Raw genomic sequence first — 17399 nt, 5'->3', positions numbered from 1 at the left:
GACACATTTAAATTACGCAAAAGTTCTATGTGTACTGTGCGTGCACAGTGAATGTATATTGGTTAGTGGTATGTTAAAAAATGCAGTAACCTTCATAGCGGTGTTGTGATCAAGAGACTACGCAAAACCTCTTTCTAAACTCGGAACACGTTAGATTGAGCTTAATGCCCTGAAATAAAAGGTGCAATCATTACAAAAATGCGATAGCCGGAAAATGTAATGCAACATTTTAAAAGTGCAAATTCCACATTACTGCACAATTCAATGTTTCCTCTCAGCTGATATGAACGTGTTACACAATTTAGTTTACTGTGTTATTTATTTGGCTCAATGTTATGTTAGTGTCAAAAAAAGGATGCCTGAGTGCGAAAGAGGACAGGTGACAGGTGGCACAAAACATATTAACCTCAACATCCAATTTCGTATGAATATTGTTGGCATGTGCAAACACAATGCAGTCTTTGCATGGGAGTGGAGTATCATTATGAACGCTTCTGAAATGGCTAGCATGAATTGGCTCTCACCTTAGCTTTCATGTCATTCATGTTCACCAAATAGCCCGCCGCTAAAACATGTATAAGAGTGCGAAGAATCTAGTAATGAGTAACGGAGTAGCAATGTAGGCAGGCACTCTGTCGCGTTGTTCTCTCTTGTCTGCTGTGTATGGTGCTTTTGCGCCCTAAAAAGTTAGTATAATGTAGTAGTAGATGTTGTAATAAACTTGTTGCGTGCAGTGAATTACTGGGTTACATGTGCACGGCAGCATAATATGGTGGTAGCGAACATTTTCCTCCTATGCTCTAAAAGGTATTATAGTGCCTCTTGGCATGTTTTGCACGACGTGCATTGGCAGCGACTGTTTAAAAGTGGTTATTTTAAAATAAGAATAGTACAACAGACAGGGACAAACGAAGAAAGACACACACTTTTCACATGTGTATAATGTTGCTGGTCCCTTTCTTCCGGGGTTTATACATTACTTACCGATATGGCCGATTATACACGCTTCATCGCAAGTGTGTAAATGTGAAAGGCACGTACAGTTAATTTGTCCAAACGTGGCGTATTGGTTAGTAGGAAAACTGAAGGCATACAAGGAGCACTTTTTCGGAGAGCACTGTAACCTAGTGGAACTTTTCATGAACGCTACACACACGGACACCGAAACACTACTGAGGAAAAGGTGTGTCAGCAAGGCATGCCATAGATTTTCAGTACGTATATTTGCTATTGCTTTCATTAAGCAGTAAAATGTGCACTTACTTGTAACGATGCATATGCGGTACGTCGTTATGCTGCAATATCAGAATTTCGCACCATGGCAGTGATTTGATAACCCATTCTTTTGCCTTTTGGGGGATCAACTTTATGCGACAGGATATCTGTAACGCACCACTGTACACTCGTTGATCACTAGACGCTTGGCAAAGGTCCAAGCATTTGCACTGACAAGGCAGTTAAGTTTGTAAATTTCACCTGCAGCCACACGTGTTTTTTTTCATTTCATGTAATTTCCTTACAGACCGCAGAGTAGCAATATTACATAAAGGGTAATAACATTTGAACAAATCAAGCCTGCTCATATATGAACATGTGGTGCGAGGAGCCCAAGTAGATGTAAAATGCAGTTGGTTGCGGCGTCTGAGTAACGCATGCAAGAGTCTTGGTCATTAGTCGGTAAATTATATGCTATGGGTGTGCTTTAGGCAACTTCATGTTTCACCTACTCTCACCTAAGGAGCAGAACGTTTAGCTTTCAACTTTAATTGGAGTGGTGAAAAGTCAAACAAACTGAATGCATATCTCAAGGATACTCTGTTATTGAATCGCAACGCTACGTATGTTGTACATAATAACTGCAACTGGATGTTGTAAGGTGCAGGTAGTTTGGATATTTAGTAATATGGAAATACATGGATAAAGAACGCGTCCAGAAATGTTTTTAACTGTTGAGCAGAACAAAGGTCACTGTGAAAACCACTTCGAAGGTATGTAGTGTCACTGGCGGGTAGACAAACCTAAGGAATGGGAGATGCCCACAAAAAGGTAACACAAATTGAATGAAGGCAACAACTACAGCACACTCTGAATGTACACCTGCATGGCATGTAATCATTGCGCGTTTGAAAATCTGTTGCACAGACTTTCAGTCATGCATGTGCGATTACCTAGTGGCTTGCTAACAAAGCTTACCTATGCATGAAGCTAGGAGTGTATTCTAGGGGGCCAATGTCACCTTTGTAAACTGGCAGAGCTTCATATGGAAAAGTCATTTCGAACAACTTGCACAAATTCGAAGATTACATATAGTCTAACCAAATGAATACTTGCATGACATCATGTAATGTGGTTGTTGGCTGAACACTCGTGAATGGCAGTTTGTCTCTATGAGGGGTACCGAAAATAAAGATTAAAGAAGAATGAGAAGCTTCCTATGTAGCTGAACTATACATGCTATTATGGACTGTTGGGGAAAGGGATTTTGTGAGAAGTCGATATATTACAAGAAAAGGTAAATGCACAATGCAAACACTGGACTTCACATAAAAGAAACGATGAGCTGCATTAGTAATGAGGCTGTAAAAGGAACTGTAATTTCCAATTTGACACGTTTCTATAGCGATTCCAAAGTTTGCGCTCAAGTGAGAACATGAAGTATTCCTGTTTCAGGTATGAAATGTATGTACAGTCAAGTACAACATGAAACCTGATGCCGATGAATATTTGTATTACATTTTGCTATTGCTGCCGTAATTGAGGTGCTCTTCCTTAAACAGCATAGTTACATTTTGTTAGTCGTGCAGCTTAGAAGCTGGTGTGCTTCCCAAATTATGCAGGGCCTCCAAGAGCTACACGAACAAGAGGCCGCCTCTTGCAGCAGGCTGCGGGTGACACAGCCAGAAGGGTCACCCTTGCAGCTGCAAGGAACGAGTTGGCGGGAAAGTTATTGGACGAGTCCCGCAAGGTGAGATGGCAGTGCTGCTAGAGTGCGTAAATGTAATTAAACCTGAGTGATTAAACTTTTGGCGCGGCCGAGTACACATGTGTGCTTGGTGAATAGATACGAAATCAGGAAAAAAAGTCTCTACAACATAGTAATTCTCGCAATTCACACTAGTAACTCAAATGCAGAGACACAAGGAATGTACGTTACGAATGTACGAATCTTCGTTATGTATGTAACGTTTGACATGAGAAGTATTAATTGACCCTTATCTAGGCGATTCTGGAACGCGTTGCACTTTTCTAGACGGTATGAAAATAATGTGCAAAACAAAGTTGCTCATTAAACGCGAGCTTATGCCCTAAAAAGTGGAATTGAAGTCTTGCAACAAACAGCTTGTAGTGCTTAGGCAGCTGCAATACCTTTTGTCACATGTAATGCTGTTCAATACATTGTTATTCATGTACGCATAGCCAGCATAATATCTACTGATTTCTGCAATACAATGTGATGAACCCTTTTATTGTTGATTTTCTTTCGGGGATGCAACACCCCCGGCGGTTTTTCTTTCCCGGATATTGCAAACAAAATGCCAGTATTTTTTTTTTTTTTTTTGCAGAAAGAAAAAAATATGATGCCACTTGTAATGGCAAATGCTCCCTTTCTGTGGTCCTCAAATAACTATCGCACAAAAGCAATGTCAAAGCAACTCTTGTGGGAAAGAAACGCAGAAACGCATCAGTACGTCGACGGCACTGAAAGGGTTTAGGTGATAGCGTATCAGGACTTTACGGACTCCAGTACGAGTTTTATACACGCTTCTGTAATCAGTTCAAAAGCACTGTCTGATGCAGCTACATGACATTTGCCACACATATGAATAGGCGTAGCGTTTCGAAACAGGGTGATGTTTATGTGAATTTGAGACGCCTCATAATTTTCACCAAGTCCTCCATGACCTCCTTTGGAATGGCTGAGAACCTTTTGTTATGGATAGCAATGTTGCACTTGCAACGGCCGAAATGCGAGATACTTTCTCATAATGTCAGCTGCCACAGCATGCCTGTGACATCAGCAGTCTTTCTAGTGGTTGTGCTTCCTAACATTGAAGCGTTATTACTGGTACATTTGTTTAGAAAACATACATACATTTGACAAAAATGCAAGATGTACAAGTGGAACAATACACTGTTTTAACTAGCTGGTTGTTGCATACCAATATGTGCATAAGCAACACTACACATCGCAATATGACTTTGAAATTGAGTGCATTCGTTGCTTACCTATCGTCATAAGATAGGTACACTCTTAAGTGTGGTAACGTTGCATTGTTTTACACTGCACATTTGTTATTCTGTGGAAGTGACGTAATATGTATTGTACATGTGACATGTCATTGATGTGTGCCTGCTTGCTGCGTTTTTCTGGGTCTTGCACTCTGACAATTCAGTCCTGCTTGTACATGCACTCTAGGAACTTTTCCCGGGTCAAGCATGCTGTTGTCATTGGCCCCTAAGAAATTTGCCAACGTGGTTATACTATGTCTCGTTTCAAATGTCCTCAAAAAATGTTACCCTGCTCGCAAATCCGTCAAAATAACACGCACATCGCTCAACATCTGTACCCAAGCATGTATTTCGTTCATCTTCACGGCTGCTATAACTGATCTGTAACCACACATCTGGCAATAACCGAATCTCATGTGTGAGCCCATAAGGTCAAGCAGGCGTTGTTGATTTCTTTGTAGCAGTTCATCTTTTCATTCTTTTATTTGTGACTGCACATGTGCCCGTAGCGGCACGCAGCACATTTAAAAAATTTATGCCAATTATGATGAAAGAAATCAGCACGGAGCGACATATGATTGCATCAGAAAGTGTTACAAACATCGTGTTGACACGAACTGAAAAAAAAACTGCAATGCTACATAACAATAGAGACGGACGACCAGCACATGACAATGCGAGGTACAGCCGCAGCTTTTGTAAAATGAGACACACGAGCACGTCGCAGATAGCCTCGACGCGCACTTGTGGCAGGGCGACGCGGCAGAATGTGAAACGAAAATGAGATAGCAGTGCCATTCTTTATACTGCCTGTACCCCTCCTTGCAATTTTCCTTCTTTTTTTTCACTTTACGTACTTGTAATGCTATGTTAGTCAGTGCACAGCTTACGTTGCTAGTAAGGCATATGCATAGCACCAACAATATCAATACATATAAACATGTCAGTTGCAAAGTAGTCATGGGGCAATGAGTAAAATATGTGAATCAATACAAACCACACACTGTTAATGAATAAGTCCATTACAACGCATCACTGTTACCTGCAGAAATGGGAGGAAATAACACGACATCTGACTATCAATGCAATACATTCTCGCAGGTTGCGCAGAGAAGAGCTTGGCTCGCACAGGAACATGCATTCCATTTTAATTGTGGATCGAGAGCTATCGTACAGTAGCAGAAATAGTTGAGCGAATCGGTATGCTTTCATATGTACGTAAGCTACAAGTAGCACAAAAACGTACAGATAAAAGGTGAATAGTACAGAGCAGCCAAACGAAGCTACAGAAGCTTTTTTTCGCAAAACAGGCTTTCATATCTCCTGTGTCGAGAGGTTGACATTACATAGAGTGCATCGTTCACTTGTCTATGTACTAACAATCAGAAATATGTCGCAGTGCCTACCCAATATTTCCCCCTCACAAAACAATATGTTAGTACGTCCTTGCAGTGATGCAAGCAGTGCAGAAATTGAGAGTGCACGCATGCAAGGAGGAGTCACATTAGGCAAACACTAGCAAGTTGACGTGATGTGCTGCCATTTCGACACTTCACCCAAATGCGGGTGCAAACATCATGGGGCAACGTCACCATGGCGAAACAGCACTGTGTGAAATCTATACAAGAGCAAGATTGCACCCAACCTACCGCTAGGCATGCAGTCCATTTCTGCAGTATGTGAAACCCGCTGTCATTCTGCTGACCCAAAGGCACAGGCCAGACATGCATGCCTCTGTCGAGTCACACCTGCACCACGCCAAATGATCAGTCGCCGAGATGCTATACAAACGCTGCATTAGCGTGTCCAGGTTGGGCCGTAATTGACAATAATCGCACGCGAATTGCCGCCTGTGCAAAAGCCATCGTTTTGTGCCGGTGAAGGCTAACCATGTTCACTTACAATACATGTTTCAAGTGACAATCACACTGATGGTTCATTAGATTGTCTACACGTATCGCATGCCTGGCTTTGACCCAACCGCACTCTAGTGCTCCCAGTGCAATTGCATCGAGTGTTGCTTCACAACGCTACCAGTTGTCCTCACATATTCTAGTCGTGATGACGGCAGTACATCGTACTAAAAGCGAGGCTGAATGAGTGTGCTGCATGCTAGCAGAGTGAAAGTAGTAGCTTCGTTCTGTCCGTTACATTTTCGTAAGTTTTAACGACACCAAGTCAGAACGAGGCAGCACGTTTATTAGGTGGATGTGTACGAAAGAGCCCAAGTTTGGATGAAAGTGTCTGCTAGTGGCATTGCAGGGCCATGTGTTTTGCCGTCTAAGACGACTACATGTTTAGCAAAACTGTGCCTTTCACAGTAACATGTGTAGAAGCATTTCTGGTGAAAGATTTTATTGCAGCAAACTGCTGAGCTACAGACGCTGAACCACCAGGTCAGCAGACTGGCTGACGCAATGGAGCGGCAAGCAGACTCCTTGGAACGGCAGCTGAGGCCCATGTCAGAGTTCGCCATAGTCATGGCCTCGTTTATAACGAATAATGCACCACAAGTTTAGTCTTCATTTATAAATGTGTTTTCTTTCCGTATGTCACAATAAAACTTCTTAAAAATATCAGCATACATTTTAAGGTTTATTAGTAATGTAGTGTGGCAATGTCACGGTTGCAACTGCCCCAAGTTATTTTTCAGCAGTTCTTGGAGGAAGTAATATTGCGTGTTGGAGCAGTTTGCAGCAGACAAAATTGCATTTTGGATCAATATTGGGTAGAAAAAAAATTATTTTGAAGCAGTTTGGAGCAGGTCAATGTCAATTTTGGTGGAAAAATAGGATTCACAGGGCACTTCGGAACCACGATGGAACATAAAAGACCAACGAGAAAAGAACATTACAGTATATCAAGAGGCAGCATTGCGCATGTTTCTCTGTATAAAGGCAAGAGCATTGGTGGCACTATGATGTAATTACATATTCCCGTGCCAACGCTGCTAACTACAATGTTATTAAATCATGTGGTCCAATCAACGCGGTAACACACTTTCTGGTTTATCATATGTCACTGCAGACGCAGAGAGCCGCGATCAACCTCGGTCTGGTGAAACTTAAAAGCCATTCCAATCTGTTTTTTTATCACAATAGCAATTATATAGACACTGTAGGCACATTTCTGCAATCGGTGTTGCCGTGATGTTCCAGATAAATTGCTGGGGCGATAACGACGTCGCCGTGCGCTGTGTACTGTAAATTATGTGCGAGTCAAAGCGTACGAGGATGAGCCGACGATGCGATTTGACGAACTCAAGATGTATTCAAGTACATTCTAATTACAACCGCCCAAGTGTCCGCGCATGCGCCGGCCACTCGCAGGAAGCACTGAAAAGTCCGCTGTTGTGAGTGCTAAAATTTATGCGGGAGGCGCGTTGGCTTGGTGCGCAGCATGTGAACGGCTGTACTTTTTCTTTCTTTTTTTAGAAAGAATTCGCTCCCTCTTCACGGCCACTGCCGGAGCACACATGTCGCGCGTTCATTGTGGTGTAGCATGGCACAATTTTCTCCAAATATTTGTTTGTGGCGCAGTATGATACAGTAATTTGCCTTTCAGTCAAGATGGTGCAATCGGCAAAGGAGTCCCGCCCTTGCAATAATCTTGTGAACTACCATGCACTTCCAGTGCTTTTCAAATGTGGAGAGGTACTGCACAACTTTGTTGTGCCATTGGAGTATAGAACAAAGCCAACGTTTAAATTAATTCTTGCACGCTCACTGCCAACACAACATCACGTATACTTCGTGTAGATTACACAAATGCATGCCAAAGCTATAAATTCCATGGATCACAAGTTTACGTCCTAGCAGCTAAATGCTGTCATCATTGCTTTCTACGCTCATGCTGAAAGGAATTACTAATGAGGTGTTGCACACTCACGCTTGTTTGCAGTACATACTACGAGCATAACATGTCGAAAAAGTAAACCGCACTTCGATGGAAGGATACAAACGTGTGGTCGCCTCAGACAGAGCAGAAATCTCGTCATATTAACGACTTCCAACACAAATAAATCAAAATGTGTGTCACACTGTAACGCACGTAGGAAATACTATGGAAGTATTCGACAACAAAATAAAAGAAACCTGAGGAATATGGCCAACCCTTCAAAGAGGACAAATTCTATAAGAAGCTTTGTCGCATGAGCGCATTTGAGCAAACAAAGTAACAGCACATGCCACAGAACATGTCTTCCAGTTCATACAGAACAACAAACTGTTGCCACAAAAATTGGAGTGCGTTCCTTTACAACTTATGCTATCGGAACCTAAACTGTGTGTTAAATAATTCACATGGACATAAAGGACGGGGAAACTACGGATTGGCATATGAAGTGCATGCATTCTTGGTTTCGGTCATGATAGAACATGACCTCGTAGGAGCACATGGAAATACACGGTAATAAGAAGCTTTTCTTTGTCAGCCATTCCACAAAAATCAGACTTTCTCAGTCAGAGCGATGCAGGTGACACTTTGAGACACACTTGATATTGCAACATAGCTCGTAACATAACATTTAAGCAAATGTGGTGACCAGCGAATTGTAAAACTCACCTAAAAACAAAAAACTCCGTATGATCAGCCCCACATTGCTTTTTACACAATGCTTAGTTCCTGTTGTAAATTTTATTTTCACAGTTGTGCGATACAAAAGAAGGAAATGAAATGTAAGAAGTTTATCAGCTACTCAAACAAGGAACAATTGCGCGAATTGTACTTTTTAGCAAACACGAACCTAGTAGTTCGAGTCCGCACAGGTGTTGGAAATATGCTGCCAATTTAAATTAATATCGCACATCATAAAACTTACTGAATCTGCAGCAGTGCTACGTACGCTGTACCACATGCTTGAAAATCATTGTTGTGCGTCATTCGCACTCATGTACAGTACTCACGGATTTAAATAGGACATTCGGAGCGCGTGGCCCTCGCTACATGCAGCGCCGCTCGTGGGTGCCCATAGAATCAAAGTGTTGCATTGTGGTATAGCGCGAGGGGGAGAACATCTACGGAACACACTTGCTCCTTGCGTTCGCCAACGAGCCGGCCGTGGTTTAACACACTGGGCTTCTTCGATTTTCCACTTCTCGCTACCCGCGGGCTGCCAGAACCTGCCAGGACGATTTTGGTCTGGCTGCTCTCTGGAAGTTCTCTGGCTAGCAGACGACTAAAAGAGGTGATGGGAGCTCGCCGCCATCTTTGTGCGCGGGGTGCAAAGGGCCCTTTTACCTCGCTCAGCCAGCTGGCTACGGTCACCTTCGGTTGTCATAACGTTCTAATGCATCGTACCGCCTTGCGAGGCGGTGCGATACGAGAGGCGGCGAGCATTGGAAGTTGTGTGTGCACCTGTGTGTGTGTGTGTGTGTCTACCGTAAAGCATCTATCCGTGCAGCGCGCCGCGCTCACATGTGTGCATGTTATCTTCGCAGTGTTCCACGCAGATTGTTGACGTTCATTCCCGCACATTGCGGTGCCGCAAATTTACCGATATCCCGTTTTCCCGCGTCTTGTCAAAGTGTATGATGAGAGACCGCGAACATCGTTAACGCCCGTGAGCGACGCGGTCGCTGCCAGCTTTCGGAGATATGATCATTTTCACGTGCAGAGTTTTCTCACTGCGCACGTATCGTCGTTTTCTAAACTGTGTTCCGACTTGTGAGATGGTGCGATAGGCGAGGCGGCGAACTTTTAACTTTCTAGTCAGACGCTTGTCTCCTTTCGTTCTCGTGTCCTGCGTATACGTACATCTGATTTGTGTCTCGCAGGTTGCAGCTAGGTGCTTCTACGTCGCGGCGCCTTTTGCGGCTTCTGTGGTGGTATCTCTTCCTGTTTCTAATGGGTCGTATCCTATTTGTTTTTTCTGCAATTAGCAAAGACGTCAGGGTTGCAGCTCCCGATTCCTTGCTCACTTCGCTCCGTTGCAGGATGTCTCTACGGGTGCTCCTCGGAGACGAAGAAACCGAAATTTTCCCGGCTCTCAATGATGACGGACTTCCTATCATAGAAAACGGCCACCCGGTCTACATTACCGCAGGTACAGTAAACAATTCCTCTCATGATCGCGATATTGCTATTTGTGTAGCTTCTCATGCAATCTTAGCGCAGCGCGGTTTTGTTGTTGCAGAAGGCGTGCAAGTTCGAGTTCTTTCTGAAGCGACAGAAGATGCAGTCCCAGCTTCCTCAAAGGAGAGGGCAGAGGAGATGTTCGTTATTGAAATGTAGAAGAGCTATCAATCCCATTTAGGAATTGGAAGAAATCGAAACGACAGGTATGGCAAATGCTGGCCGACGCAATTAATCAGAGGTTTAATTGCGAAATGGTTTTTTCGCAAATAGAAAATAAGTGGAGATCGCTAGAAAAAAGTACAGGCTAGTGAAGCAACATAACTATGTCTGGCAGTGACCGGAGGACCTGCGACTTTGAAGAGTGAGAAAAGTTTTTGAAACCCTTCCCTGCATGTTAGTTCGACTTAATACGACATAATGCTCTCGCATGGCTGGTTGTTCGAGCTATATATTCCGCATGGTTACAACACTGTTTCTCTGTGTTCTTTTGTAGCCACTTAATTGGAGCTCAAAAATAGGGACTACTTCATAAATCAGCAAATCGACCAGATTTCAGCTTAATTCCAATGAGTCCACCGTTGTATAGCCGTCAACTTATTATTTGTGAAGGTACATGCTGAAAAGCAGTCTGCCAATGAAAAGCTTCCACAAAATTAGCCTTGATTTCGGTTTTTCAGGCAGCTGGCTGAGGTCTTCGAAACTATGCACTCTCTTAATCCTGTCTACGTCGCGGCGGCAGGACGAGTATTGAGGCAAGTTACAATTCTTTTTTTTTTCTTATGGAAATGCATTGTGTGTGTACCATCAATAATCACCTAGCTTCCATGCCTAAATAGCACCTCTTCCTTACTGTAATTAAGTGATGAGGTAATAAGTAATATTATTACTGCTTGCTAGTTATTCAGTGTAGAATGCTCTTTATCTAGTAAAACAGTTGAACTTGGGGCACAATATTTTGCCACCAGTGCCCAGTAAGCTGTGTCAAGCCCCCAGTCGCCAGCTGTCGAGAGTCCCCAGGCAACGACAAGTAGGGGCAGCATATCAGAAGACGTGATGGAGCTAGACCCACACTGTCCATCACCACTGCCCAGTCCAGCACAACAGCCGAGTCCTGCCCAGCAGCCGAGTCCTGCCCAGCAACCACCACAGGGCTCTTCAGGAAGACGACCTCGAAAAAACCCAAACCGGGTGCTTATAGAAGGGTTTCTGAATTATCTAAAGCAGTCGGAAGAAAACAGAACGGCGCCACCATGAGAGCACGAGGCTTGATCAGGAGGCCCTGGCTGTCTTGAAGCAGGTGGCAGATGTGCAGCAGCAGCATCAGCATCAGCAGCAGCAGCAGCAGCAGCAGCAGCAGCAGCAGCAGCCTGCTCCTCATGATAGCTAGCTTTTTCGTAACATTTAAATTTATTTTATTTATTTCATCTTGTTTACATTCGCATAATTTTTTTCAATTTGTTACATGTATTGTTCTTTCGTCTAGCCTTTCCTTAATACTTACGTTATAATGTTCATTTTAATTCCTTTATTGCACCTTTTCAATCATACATATTGTTCCTTTGCACCCTTTAATTGTTGTGTTGCCTAGCTTTTCCTTCATATATAAATTATAATGTTCATTTTATTTGTTGCATTGTGCTTTTTTATTCATATAAACTGTTCCTTTTCACTTGTTACATATTCTTTTGTGCCATTTAACTGTAGTGTTGTACCTTTGCTATCTGTGATTTATTCTATTTGTACGAGCTAAATTTATCCAAGAAATTATAATGTTCATTTTAATTCTTTTATTGCACCTTTACAATCGTATATTGTTCTTTTTCATTTATTGTTCCTTTGCACCCTTTAATTGTTGTGTTGCCTAGCTTTTCCTTCATATTTAAATTATAATGTTCATTTTATTTGTTGCATTGTGCTTTTTTCCATATAAACTATTCCTTTTCACTTGTTATATATTCTTTTGTGCCATTTAACTGTAGTGTTGTACCTTTTTTATATGTGAATTATGCTATTTGTGCGAGTTAAGTTTATCCAAAGAATAAACATTTCATTGAAAAAAAATCTTGGGTCGTTGATTATCCAAATCCTGGCCATTATGCAACAAGTTTACATGTTGCAGTGTGGCCTAGCATGTATAGTGTGGGTTAAATAAATTTAGAGCCCCTAATTTTGTATTGAAATTTTGGCAGTATTTATCTAGTCTGATAGGATTTTGAATAAAGAAATAATATGCATGCAGTGAGGCAATTGTTCGGAAACTTGTAGTACGAAAATACACTAGTCAATGATGTAGTAGTGCCAAACACGTGCTGTATGCACGTATGTATTCATCGCAAAGAATACATGAGTAACAAGTGCAAAGTATATTTATTGTAGTTACTGAGCATCAATACAGGCCTGGTTCGGAAGAGCCATGAAGGTTATTTTTATCATTAAGAGAATAAAAGCTAACTGCCTTTCATATTTCTACTACTGCATTTCAAAAAGGGAACATCACATGCATGTACTCCAAGATGTAGCATGCAGTAAACAACCTCAGGTTGCAGGCATAATGTGGGCTCGGATGAATAGTGAATCAAATTGCAAATTAGTTGTCAAAAAGGTGCTGAAATTGTGTAACACAATGGCACAGCAATCACGTGAAAATACTACAATGTATACAAACAAAGAATTTTAATTAGTTGCATATATCAAAAGAGTAATCTCTCCTGAGGATGAAGTGAACAAGCAACAAAAAGTACATACACATGTGAGCTCGACATTACAAAAATAAGCATACAATGAAGAAACGAAGCTTGAAGTATATATGACTAAATTTCTGCACAATTGCAAAACACGTGATTATTAAAGAACTAGTGCAGGTATATAAAACAGGAGCATATATTAAAGTTATATTGGTTTTGATTGTTCAAAGCGCAAGAATAAAAGCAAACTAAAAAGAAAAAAAAAGATGCATGCAAGTGGACGGATACTGAAAAAACGAAACGTATATGTGTGTGTGTCATGCGTACAGTAAACGGATATCACAGTCAAGCCACAAATGTAAATAACCCTTGCATTTAGAGGCTCTTAGCGATGCTATCACGCAAGGCTGCTGCCGACAGGGCTGGTGCGTCATCGCCTTCGGCGGGTTCAGCAGACGAGACATCAGTACCGCTGTCGCTCGCTTCGAGGTCCTCCACGACGTTGCCGCATCGCCAAGCCTTGTGGAGCAGAGAGGCTGCAAGTACAATCTGTACCGCCTGCTTGATGCTGCCGACATCTATATGGCAGCCGCTGGAACCGCGCTTTGAGGATTCCGAAGGCCCCCTCAATGACCACTCGCCGCTTACTGTGCACGTAGTTGAACGCACTCATCCATGGCTGCCATTTCGCGGTAGTCTGGTGGTAGGGTGGCAGCAACCACGTCGTCAAGGGATACGCAGCGTCCCCCAAGAGATAGCCTCCTGCGGCGGTTAATGTATGGTGATAAAATAATTGAAACACACAGACTGAATATGACACGAAAATATATACAGCTATATCAAACATTCGAGATTCTACGCATCATGAGGTTATTGATTACTTGCCTGTGGGCATACATGCATGCATTTTCTGACCCCGTGCGTGCTATACTTAATTTAATTCTGCATTATAATAAATATACATTAGTGGTACGAAATGAGGTGATTTCATACCTTCGCAATTGGCCGGTGCTTCATCGTACACGAAGCTGTCCCGGAGAACACGAGCATCGTCGGCGCTCCCGGGAATTCCGATAACAGCATATCTGCATTGCAGAACCCCTGAAGAATGATCGAGTGGAATTTCTTCCTGTTGTAATAACTTTGCTCAGACTCCGACGGCAAAGAAATGCGGACGTGACATCCATCGATGGCTCCGATAACGTCCGGGAGTCCCAACCTGCGACGAACCAACCCCAAGAACGCCCGCTTGCTCCGCTCCTTTTCGTCGCGGTCAGGCCAGCAGACTTCTCTCGCACTTCTGGAGAAGATCGAGGCGTGGACGGTTGATTCGCTGACATCTAACTTGTCGGCTTTTGTGATACATAAGTTTGTTGCGAGCCTATTTACGTTAACGCAATAAGAAGCGTTTTCTCGGCCGAAATTCGGGGACGTTCTCGGGTACCTTCTGAGTTGTAGCTCGACGCCTCGAACTCCTCGATCAGGACTCCACACGTGCTTCTTAAGAGCCGGAACAACTTCTTGAACTCAAATTCCAGGTACATTGGCACGACACTTTCAACGTACAAAGGCACCCTGTGCCGATCCTGTCTTTGCAGCTTCGTTAGATGGTGAACTAATGCGAGCTCATCACCGATGAAATCTTCGTCGGCGTTGTCACTACGGTATGATCTCGCGAAAAGCAGGCTGAACAGCGATGCAGTCACTACGAGGAGTTTTTCGGCAACCATGTTTACACGCGGAGAACGCGCAAGCGAGCAGACGACGCCGGCGCTCCCTCCACGGCATTCGATTTTGCGAACTGCGGCTCGCCTTCAAATTTCAGCCCACCTGACAATGACGCAATTTCCTCTCAGAACCGGAACTAGCTGGCTGCCAGCGGGCTCCCAGAACTCCGAAAATCGAAGAGGCCCACTGCCAGTGTGGCGCTGCAAGGCTTGCGCGTCTTCGTGTGCCGACCGATATGGCTCGACGGTGCGCACCTGCGCGAACAGACGACGCTCTCGTTACACGTGCTTTGGCGATGCGGCACGCATGCTCTGCAAGCAAGACACGGGATTCAGCTACGAGATTGCGCCTTACGTACGTACGTAGATATGATAAACATCTGCACGAAAGAATAGCTTACTTCGTGCGAACACCTGTGGAGTAGTCGACGAGAAACTGCCTTCTTTATTTCAGCCCCGAAATGATAACTCCCGGCATTGTTGGTCGTACTGACGTCAGCAGAAGCCGAGCCACGGGCATTTATATATGGCGAACACAAGACGCGCCTCAGTTTCAGACACGAGTAGCAATGCCAGGCATACACACCTCGGAACGGATGCAGATTCTGACTCTGTCTGCAGCAGGTTTACCGCAGAAACAAATCGCCGATATGACCGGACGCCCCCGCTCGTCGGTGAGCAGGATTGTGCGGGCTTTCGAAAAGGATGCTCGCTTGACAAATCTGCCCAGAGGACACCGACCGAAGGTGACGACCGACTCTGACGACAAGTGTATAGTCGAAGCAGCGAGACGAAACTGAAGATGACGGCGAAAGAAAGACGAAACGACCTGGGACTCGCAGCCAGCACACAAGTAATACGCGAGTGCCTTCACATGGGTGGCTTTCATAGTTGTGTGGCGGCGATTAAGCCTTTCATCTTTCAAGGCTGCTATTTGCACAGGAGCATCGATCGGTCCTGGACAGTGGAAGAGTGGCAGAATGTCATTTTTGCGGACGAGAGCACGTTCACATCAAAATGGGACCAGCAGCAGCGAGCGTGGAGGACCCGAAGCACGAGGTAGGTGGACTCCTTCACAAATTCGGTGGTTACGCAGCTTCTCTGAAAAAATCCACCAACGTTCATCTTTACATTCCCGTAACACATGATAGATGGGATAGATTGTATGTGGCGGCTAAGTATGCGTTTTCATCAAAAATTACGTTTTATATTCCGTGCACTCCGCTACAAGGAGGAGGGAGCGCACGCCGAAAATGTTTTCACCGGCGCCTTGTTTCGTGCGTTGGACACGAGCAGTTCGTAGAAATGGTGACTAAAGGCAGTGCATTCTGCCAACATTCAAGAGCAGGACCCATTATCGTCTCGGTTATCAATCGCAGTGAAGTAAAATAATGTCTTGTGTTCTATCCGCTTCCTTCACCCAGTTTCGACGCCCCCAATCTGCATCGTGTTGCAAGCAGCGGTCGATGTAGCGTCAACGTGTGGGGGTGTATTTCCAAAGACTGCTTGGGTCCTCTTGTGCGCCTGGACGGCTGCTTTAATGCCGCACCATACTTAGACCTCCTCGACACCGTCCTTAGGCAGTACGCCCTGGATGGCCCGTTAAAAGACGGCTTGTTTTACGTCCTACACGACCGGAGCCCAGTTCACACCGCAGCACCCGTGACTCGCCTGCTGGAAGACAGGTGTGTGTGACGGTGTTGAACAGGCCTCCGCAAGGTGCGGACATGAATATTATTGAGAATGTATGGGCTGAAATAAAACAGGCCCTGTCTCGTCGGCCGCTCCACAGGAGTTCTTCGGACAACCTGTGGGCGGCTGTTCAAGAAGAATGGGAAAAGTTTGCGCGTTCTTCCTTGGCTTATAGCCTCTACGAAAGCTTGCCACGCAGAATGGCCGCCGTATGCGCTGCTAGGGGAGCACCAACAAAATACTGAGACTTCGTTTACACGTTGCACGAGGACAGGCCTGTGACTGCTGCTTTGTTTTTTTTTTCGTCGTTACAAAACGGACGAAATAAACTTTCTTTTATTTTCCGCAAGTGTTGATCATGTCTACGCAGGCACATACGGTGCTATCTCGTAGCTGAATCCTGTGTCTTAATTGCACAGCATGCGTGCCGCATCGCCAAAACGCGTGTAACGAGAGCGTCGTCTGCCCGCGCACATGCGCAAGCAGACGACGACGCAAAACGGGCAGTGCGCACCGCCGAACCATTTCGGTCGGCACACGGAGGCGCGCAGGCGCGCAAGCCTTGCAGCGCCACGCCGACAGTGTGGTAAACCACAAGCCGGCTCGTTGGCGACCGGAAGGAGCAATTCTGCTTAGTAGATGTTCTCCCCCTCGCGCTATACCACAATGCAGCACCTTGCTTCCATGAGCATCCACGGACGGCGCTGCATGTAGCAACGGCCACGCGCTCCAAATGTCCTATTTCAATCCGTGAGTACTGTACATATGAGCCTGTTATGTTAAGCGTTTCACGCCATGGTGACCTGCTTTCAGTGAAGCTTTCCAAAATTACTTGTTGGCAGATTTGTAGTAAAATTATCCCCTACGTTACTCACAGGTGCCATTTTTCTTGCAAGATCGCAATTTTAATTTCTCTGTTAAGTTCAACACATTTCAATGTGATTGCTTTGACGGTTATCTCAGGCAAGGCTCTTTGCACAGTTTGCATGTA

The sequence above is a fragment of the Dermacentor variabilis genome, chromosome 2 (genome assembly GCF_050947875.1).
Source record: "Dermacentor variabilis isolate Ectoservices chromosome 2, ASM5094787v1, whole genome shotgun sequence".
Lineage (NCBI taxonomy): Eukaryota > Metazoa > Arthropoda > Arachnida > Ixodida > Ixodidae > Dermacentor > Dermacentor variabilis.
This window is presented reverse-complemented; position numbering follows the sequence as displayed.